Raw genomic sequence first — 9,371 nt, forward strand, 5'->3', positions numbered from 1 at the left:
ATCAAGCCATTAGCATGAAAGCTGCTTATCAGGGTGTCCATGACAGGGCTCATTCTGCTGCACAGGGGAATGACAGACCGCGTTTGTTTGTCCACGGATGAAGGGAGGTAAAGAAAAAGGGAAACGCTTCCCTAGGCGACTAGATATCTGTCCCAGGATGCATTGCCTTAACAGAACAGCTGCATTATGTTCCCAGGCCATTAACTCTTACGCTTTAGCATTAAGCTTGGGGATAATGTTCCCTGTGACAGAATGTGTTATTTATACTGACCATTTACAAGGCTGACCTCATCTTATCTCCAGGGGAATAAACGGCAGCCATGATGCTTCACTGCATGGTGGTTGGGTCAATTAACAGACAAGAGACTGCGTGCCTGCGTGGGCGTGTGCGTCGTACTGCACTTCCACAGGCATCTACGTACCTAGAGACATGGCTACTACCCCTGACACCACACCGTGGAACGACCACTCCACACCGTGGCACGACCACTCCACTCGGTCAGACAAATGAGGGGGCATTAGTGAAAGCAGACGACATCTCCTCTGTCTGGTAACACACAGCCTGCCAAGTCCCCCCCCCCCTTCCCTTAGACAATGTGGCAGTTAGAAGAGACCACAGATCATATTAAAACGTCATCATTGCTGCAGGCCCTATTCATTACCATGCCGACGGTCTCAAAGTGACAGACAGGACAATAAAACAGGGACACCCGTGTCACTCTGCATCTTTGTTAGGTTTCCAACGCGGGCTCCCACGCGTGCTGTCTGGCGCGCCACTAGTTATTAAAAGTCTGTTCCCTGCCAGGCAAACAAACAAACAGTGGAATATATTTTAAACGCTTCGCAGCTTTGATGGGAACGACAAGTGTCGGGCCAATAGACTGGCACCACAGAGTCTCTTAAGTCTTCCCTGGTTCCCTTTCCTCCTGTGAGAAGGTTCAGTGGGTCTCTCATGCTCTGTAATGTGGGAACGGAGGAGTGGAAGTACTGGCCACATTCCAGGCCGTCTCTATTGCACACGGTGCACATGATCCGATCTCTGGAAAATGCCTAAAAGTGTTCCTAGAACTTTTCAGGAACCAAACGAAAAACACAGTAATCTTCTGAGATGTGCGTGAAGTTAAACACTTTTTCAGACCAGATCTGATCGTCTGCAATACAAATGACCTGGAACGCAACCGGAGAATGCGACAACAATAAAGAAGACCTGGAACACAGCCTATATAAATCACCTTAGTGCTGAGCGAGAGCTGCTGCAGGAGTCGGCCGTGTCAGGGGCAGAGGGAGGGATGGAAAAAAGGAGGGGGATGCTTTAGTATTCACAGCAGCTGCTGCTGTCTGGGGCCTCCGCGCACCCATCCGCTCGCTCCCACTCCCTCCCTGCTTCCCAACTGACAGCCTAGCTGTTGGACAGACGGGCAGGTTGGATGGAGGGGGGGCGACGGAGAGCGACAGCGTTGGGGAATGAGCCCAGAGACAGCAGCCGGTAGGAGTGGAATGATGGGTGGATGAAACACGTCAGGCCTGTAATACCACACACACTGTTACGTTCCCCAGTTTCTGTATTGTTTTGGGTTTGTATGTTGCAGCTGATTGGTCGGCCCCATTGCAGATTGGTGCTCTGACCCTGCCCTCTGTCTGCAATTACCAACTCCTTCTGCAGCTTGAAAAGCCAGTGTTCCTTTATTAGGGGAGAGCTTCTTTGATGTCCAGTGCTGGTTGTTGCCCAGTATAAGTTGTTGTAAAGTATTTTGTAGCCGGTCCTGCAGAGGTATGTGTATGCCATAGGACTTAGTGTTTTTGGTTTATTCAAATTGTTCACCGAGTTTGGTGACTTATTCTGTTTCATTTGTTCCCAGGGGGGAAGGGGAAGGCACCTTGGGAGTGTTTAGGCAACAGGGCTGTGGGCATACATATACCCGTAGTATGTACTCCGTCAATGCACAATAGGTAAGACCTGGGCAGACCACCCCCTGTATTTTGGTTAGCGCGCCAGGTGGTGCTAAGAATAGGTAAGTAGTTGGTACGTAGGAGAGGGGACTAACTTTTACTGTCTTTGCTTTGGTTCCGTCCAGCCCCTTTTCCCCACAATTACCGTGTTAACTAAATACATGTCCTGTTAACAGTAATATTCTGTCATCCTTACCCGCACTTACAGTCACATACCTCTTTCCCTCCACGGGGAGTTGAGTGTATTAGGGTGTTGTGTTCCGTCCTCCAAAAGGCGTACGTAACACACACACACACACACACACACGGCTGGTGGCACCTTAATTGGGGAGGACGGGCTCATAGTAATGGCGGGAACAGAATAAATGGAGCGGTATCAAACAAGTGGTTTCCATGTGCTTAATCCCATTCACTCCAACCCAGGAATTATTATGAACCCGTCCTTCCCTCACCAGCCTCCTGTGACGCACACACGAAGACGAGATCAAGTGGAGTTCCATCTGCATTTGGAATGCAGTGGGCCAACAACGAAAGGGAGAAAGTTCTAACCCATCTAAGCAGGCCAGGGAAACTAATAATGCTTCTACCTCAAACACTGGAGCATGACTGAAGAACCATTACAGAACCATTACAATGACCAACAATTCCATAGTCCATGATCATGGTGAGCTATAGATCATCAGAACGTTGTTACAAGCTAATAAAGTTTAAGACTGTGACCTTTTCCGTCTTGTTTCTGTCCTAGGTAAGGCACTGTGAAAGGCACCACCACCGAGGCATAGCTATGCAAACCCCCCCCCCCCCCAAGGCATAGCTATGCTGACATGTGAGGAACACATTTGATCATCGCTTAACCTTTATTTTTTTCCTTTTGGAGAACGTGTGTATTGTTATTGTATTGCTGCATTGGAGCTAGAAACATAAGCATTTTGCTGTGCCTGTGATATCAGCAAAACTGTGTACGTGGCTAATAAACTTTGATTTGATCTAATAAAAAAACATGGAAGACTGGGAGGAGTGTGACAGTGCTATGCTGTTACTGTCACAGTGGTTAACAACCCACTGAGCGACAGACATTTACAAGGCAACCAACACTAGTTATTTACTTAGCTGGAGCCTTCTGTAATAGTATAATTTTCTGGTTGTGTTGTCTCCTACTGACATTGTGTGAGCTGGGAACAAGGGGTACCGTTCTACCCAAATACAAATAAGGAAATGGTGTTTGGTGATAAACAACGTTGTAGGAAGAAGACTTTCCTGCCAGTGTATGGAGACAGTCGTTAGCATGGATACAACATTTTGTTCATCGAAGCGGAAATGTGTTTATGAGAGTTTCGGACAGAAGTTGCAGATGTTGTTGGCTGGGTAAAGCTACCCTCGACTGGTTAAAACGGAGCAGCCATCTCATAAAACTAGCACTCTGAGACAAACCACATGAAACACCACACTGCAGCGGTACTCTGCTGGGTTGGAGATTATAAAACCAGTGTGAAATGGTTCTCTCATTAATGGTTTTAGGATAATGAGACACTGATGGGCTATTTAACATACAGTGCCTTCAGAAAGTATTCACACCTCTTGACTTTTTCCACATTTTGTTATGTTACAGTTTTCATTAAAAATGGATTCAATAGAAGAAAAAATATACAACTTTATTTTATTTTTTTACAATTAAAAGATGAAATGTCTTGAGTATTCAACCCCTTTGTTATGACAAGCCTAAATAAGTTCAGTAGTCAAAATTTGCGTAACAAGTCACATAAGTTGCATGGACTCAGTGTGCAACAATGGTGTTTAACATGATTTTTGAATGTTTACCTCATCTCTGTATTCCACACATACAATTATCTGTACAGTCCCTCAGTCTAGCAGTGAACTTCAAGCACAGAATCAACCACAAAGACCAGGGAGGTTTTCAATGGCTCACAAAGAAGGGCAAAAAAAAATAAAAAAATACTGACATTGAATATCCCTTTGAGCATGGTGAAGTAATTAATTACACTTTGAATGGTGTAAAGGTACAACCAGTCACTACAAGGATACAGGCATCCTTCCTAACTCAGTTGCCAGAGGAAGAAAACCACTCAGGGATTTCACCATGAGGCCAATGACATTAAAACAGTTACAGAGTTGAATGGCTGTGATATGAGAAAACAGAGGATGGATCAACATTGTAGTTACTCCACAATACTAACCTAAATGACAGAGTGAAAAGGAGGAAGACTGTATGAAATAAAAAATAATCCAAAACATGCATTCTGTTAGTAACAAAGCACTAAAGTAATACTGCAAAAATGTGGCAAAGCAATTCACTTTTTGTCCTGAATACAAAGTGTTACATTTGTGGCAAATCCAATACATTACAGAGTACCACGCTCCATATTTTCAAGCATAGTGGAGGCTGCAACAAGTTAAGGGTATGCTTGTTATCATTAAGAACTGGAGAGTTTTTCAGGATAAAAAAATATAAAACAGAATGGAGCTGAGCACAGGCAAAATCCTAGAGGAAAACCTGGTTCAGTCTGCTTACCACCAGACACTGGGAGATGAATTCACCTTTCAACAGGACAATAACCTAAAACACAAGGCCAAAACTACACTGGTGTTGCATACCAAGAAGACAGTGAATGTTCCTGAGTGGCCGGGTTAGAGTTTTACTGAAAGCTGCATGACAATCTATGGCAAGACTTGAAAATGGTTGTCTAGCAATGATCAATTCCCAACTTGACAGAGCTTGAAGAATCCAGGTGTGCAAAGCTCTTACTCAGAAAGGCTCTTACTCAGAAAGACTTACTCAGAAAGGCTCACAGCTGTAATCACTGCCAAAAGTGATTCTAACATGTATTGACTCAGGGGTGTGTATAGGTATGTAAATTAGATATTTATGTATTACATTTCCAATAAATGCGCTACTATTTCTAAAAACATGTTTTCACTTTGTCATTATTGGGTATTGTGTGTAGATGGGTGAGAGAAATTGATTGAATCCATTTTGAATTCAGGATGTAACAACAAAATGTGGACTATGTAAAGCGGTACAAATATATTAATGCACTGTACGTGTCTAATTGTAGAATACTCAGATAAAAACCATACCTAACCATACCTACCTTGTCCTCTTGAATCTGAGCTAAGAGCTGGATTCCAAAACTCACTTCCTTTAATGAACTGGAGACAAACAGTGATTGCACATTTATATATTTTTAAACAATATATTTATTGCCATTTTCACATTTTTCACAAGCATCCCCCAAAAAACCATGACAATTAAGATGATGCCCCCAGTGAATGCAATTTACTTTTTATTGCCAGTTTGCAGACAGTCCAATCGTTTGTAGGTCAAAGAAATGCCTGAGTGCCATGTTGCTGCTTTACCTTCGCAGGGGGAGGGTGACTGGACTGCTGTCCGTTAACTATAGCCTAATTATGACAAAGCAAAACAAGCAGAGAACAGATCCCCAAAAACCACATCAATAATCAATGGCACGCCCACTCCAAGTCTAAACACACTTTTTACAATGTCTGCTTCCCAAATAGCACATTATTCCTTTTATAGTGGACTACTTTTGTTCAAGGCCCAAGGACCAGTTGGGACACACTCAAACCCTCTAAGCAGATCACACATTCAGGTTTGATGCCAGGATAAAACTGAATGCACTACTTATTTTAATTTTCCCCATTTATTTATTTTTTACCCTTTTTCCTCCCCAAATTTTGTGATATCCAAATTGGTAGTTACAGATATCCAAATTGGTAGTTACAGTCTTGTCCCATCGCTGCAACTCCCGTACGGACTCGGGAGAGTCGGAACACGAGAGCCACGTGTCCTCCGAAACATGACCCTGCCAAGCAGCACTGCTTCTTGACACACTGCTCGCTTAACCCGGAAGCCAGCCGCACCAACGTGTCGGAGGAAACACCGTACAGCTGGCAACTGAAGTCAGCATGCATGCGCCCGGCCACCACAAGGACCTCACAGCCGGCCAAACCCTCCCCTAACCCGTACGACGCTGGGCCAATTGTGCACCACCTCAAGGGTCTCCCGGTCGTGGCCCGCGTCTGTAGTGACGCCTCTAGCACTGCGATGCAGTGCCTTAGACTGCTTCACCAGTCGGGAGGCCCGCAGTGCACTACTTTTGACCAGGGACAAATGGCACCCTATTCCATTTATAGTGCACTACTTTTCTAAATGGGCCTTGGTCAAAATCTGTGCACTATAAAATGGAATAGGGTACGATTTGGGACACACCCTCTGGCTACTTAAAGAGAGGACATGTGCTACGTTTCCAATCCTGACCTGGAGCCACTCAGCAAGATAGAGAGAGCAGCATCACATTGGCTCTTCTCCTGTTTGGCTCAGAGCCACAGATGTAATGCTCATGGCTAGGCAATGCAGTTAAGAAGATGGGATATGCTCTTCTGGAATCATAGCACTTTCAGTGCAAATTTAGGGTGTATTAATCAACAACCCCATACTCATTTACACACAATCACAGCATCTGGATTGCACACAATCCTGAAGATGTACTGTTTGATTGACTTACAATAATGTAATAAGCTATCAGAGTATTATAGACAGACCAGTGATGCTGTGGAGACTGGGGAGGGAAGAGAGAAGAATCAATTAGGGAATAGAATGAAGGGGAGAGAAATCACAAGACAATAGAAAACCAATGAGAAGCAATGTTCCTAGGAGGGTAGATGAGGAGGGAGAAGCAGCGCAGACAGAAGAGAAAACAGAGAAGGTGGAGAGCATTGAGCAAGCTAAGAGGGGGAGGAAGTGTTAAGATAACACAATACTGCAATAATTCTCAAAGATATGCAATCATGTGTTACTGTAGATTAGGCTACTAGAGCATTGGACTTCTATGCATACAGGTGTGTATGTATTGTAGTAGAACTTTATCCATCCCTCAAGGGAAATTGATTCATCACCACAGGCGTCGACAAAGTACAAAGACAGTCGTCGATAGCAATAAAGTATAGCTTTAACAAGTAAGCAAAGCAACAGATTAAAGATTCTAACCCAGCTTCAGCTTTTGAAGTCAGGCCAGCCCCCACCATCACAGTGTAGTTCAGGTGTCTGTCGTCATAAACTCACTGGCTGCCAACAGATGGGCAGTGGTGCCATGGTTACCACTAACCAGACTACAGTGTGACAGCCCCTACTTGCCTATAGCCCTATAACCCAGGCCCTGCCTCTCAGGACTGGAGTTCACAACAACACCGGCCTGGTAACATCTGATCCTCAGAGACAGCCTCTAGCCAGCTCATCTAGGCATGGAGGACCCATCAATGATAGATGATGGGTGAATTAACCATGAGGCTGAGGGATAGACAGATAAACACTACAGAGACTGGCTGGGATAACAACACAGTGTAGAGGCCGGCCGGGGTATCAAGCGCAACAGTTTGCCAAACCCCACATTTGAAAGGAAGGTGGATAACAGGCACGCCGTTAAAAAGGTCCCACAGTTTTCTTGTGCAACAGGGCTTGGTCAGACTTTCACATATCCAGCCACACACATAACGTACAGCACAAGAAAAGTCTGCAGGAGCAAGGTGATATTGTCTCCGTCTGGTATGCACTGAATAGACAAGTTCAGTTGTATGATAATGCCAAGTGCCAACTAGTTTTATTCAAACGCAAAGATATCCAACAGACCTGAAAATATATGGGACAGGAGCAGAGTCACAAACCAGGCCAGCACAGCAGACTGGGGACTTAAGGCTGTGATTGAATCCATTAGACTTGGACGTACCTCAAGGCTGAAGGCCTGGCACCATTAAACTTCAGCTAAGTGTTACTTAGGGCTGGGAATTGCCAGGGACCTCACGATAATTAGGTGACGATACTGGTATTGCAACTCTCACGATTCTATATGTAACACGATTCGATACTAAACAAGAATATGGAGAATAAGCTATGAAGGAAAAATACTGGAGTTTTGGTGCAGGCACAGCCAACTAGTGCAAAAATAATATTGCGATTGTCAAAACGATACAGTGTCAAAAATAATATCCCGATATGCAACTATCGATCCCCCCCCCCCCCCATCACTAGTGTTTCTTCAGAGCGCCTCTTCACTCGGACCACGCCTGCATCCCAAAAGGCAGGGTGCCATTTGGGACAGTCCATATAGCAAAACCCTACACACATCGAAAAGTACCACTTCCTCACACCACCCATACGAGTTGCCGTGTAAGTACGCCCACCAATTCCCCTGCTTCATTTACATGTGTCTCCTTGTGTATACGCAAAACCAGTAACCACACTAGTCCATGTATGTAAAACAGAGATGAGGGAGAGGGAAAACGTCCATGAGGTTCGAGAAGTCAGGAACTCCTTGACATGGAGACGATGTAGGCCACTGGGGAGAACGCAAGGACGTTTCGTAAGAACAACCGGACAGGACAGGGAAAGACCAACAACATCTGTCCATCCAAACAAAGAGGATTGGTCGTTGATATTTTAAGTAGAAATGGTGTACCAACTGAATCAATATCAAATGAAGTGCCTTTTAATATAGACCACATAGCGAAGTCAATTAATCCTATTTTTTTTATTTTTTTTATTTAGATGAAGATTTGCTAAAGTGCCAAAATTCAGCATTTTGACATGTCCCTCTATCAACCCTGTGTCACCCACTTAACTCCAAAATCTCTTCAAGTTTCACCAGCTTTGTAAATCTACTGATTTCATGCGAGTAGTGATTCTTTTAAGTCTGTCCTTCATTTCAAGGTCAACCCTGTTACACGAACTTAACTCTCATTTTAATATGGTGAAAATATTCCCTTTTAAAACATGTTTTTCAACAGAAACATTGAACATCTAATAGTGAAAACAGTGTAAAAGCAGGTGAGCCGTTTCTAGTCTTTTTTGGCAATTTTCTGGTGTTTTGTGGTCAAAAACGGAGCAGGTCGAGCAGAACGCGTCCACCCTGTTACAAAGACAGGCTAGAAAAGTTCACACTTTTTTGATGTGCAGCTTGCATTCAATTGCCCCTCCCTGCTGCACACAACAAGATTCTATTCCCCATGTCACATGGGGAGTTCTGGCTCATTTAAGAAGAAATCGTCAACCCTGTTACAGTCCACCCTGTTACTTTATTTGGCACAGTCTTTTTTTCTTGGACCTCTTCAGATGAGAAAAATAGTTTTTTGATGATGTTGAACATGTGATCTTTTATGACAGAATGTTAAAAGAAAATGTAACCAAGTTACACTTCTCAAAAGGCACTGAACTGGTGGAATGACCCAGTTTATACTGCTTGATGTACTGGCATAAGCAGTCTAGGAGACAAATACAGGCCACACACACACACCTGATCCTCCCACTATCCTGGAGGCCGACGCAGCCCATTTACAAGCTTGACTATTTATTCCATTCCAATCCGAGATCGTGTGCAGTCCCAGTTAAC

General features: G+C 44.2%; 1 protein-coding gene across 1 annotated transcript in view; it reads right to left on the reverse strand.

Annotated features, from left to right (window-relative positions):
* LOC106567150 (membrane-associated guanylate kinase, WW and PDZ domain-containing protein 3) overlaps positions 1-9,371 on the reverse strand; it is a 192,983-nt gene that overhangs the window by 181,983 nt on the left and 1,629 nt on the right.

This window comes from Salmo salar, chromosome ssa13 (genome assembly GCF_905237065.1).
Source record: "Salmo salar chromosome ssa13, Ssal_v3.1, whole genome shotgun sequence".
Taxonomy (NCBI): domain Eukaryota; kingdom Metazoa; phylum Chordata; class Actinopteri; order Salmoniformes; family Salmonidae; genus Salmo; species Salmo salar.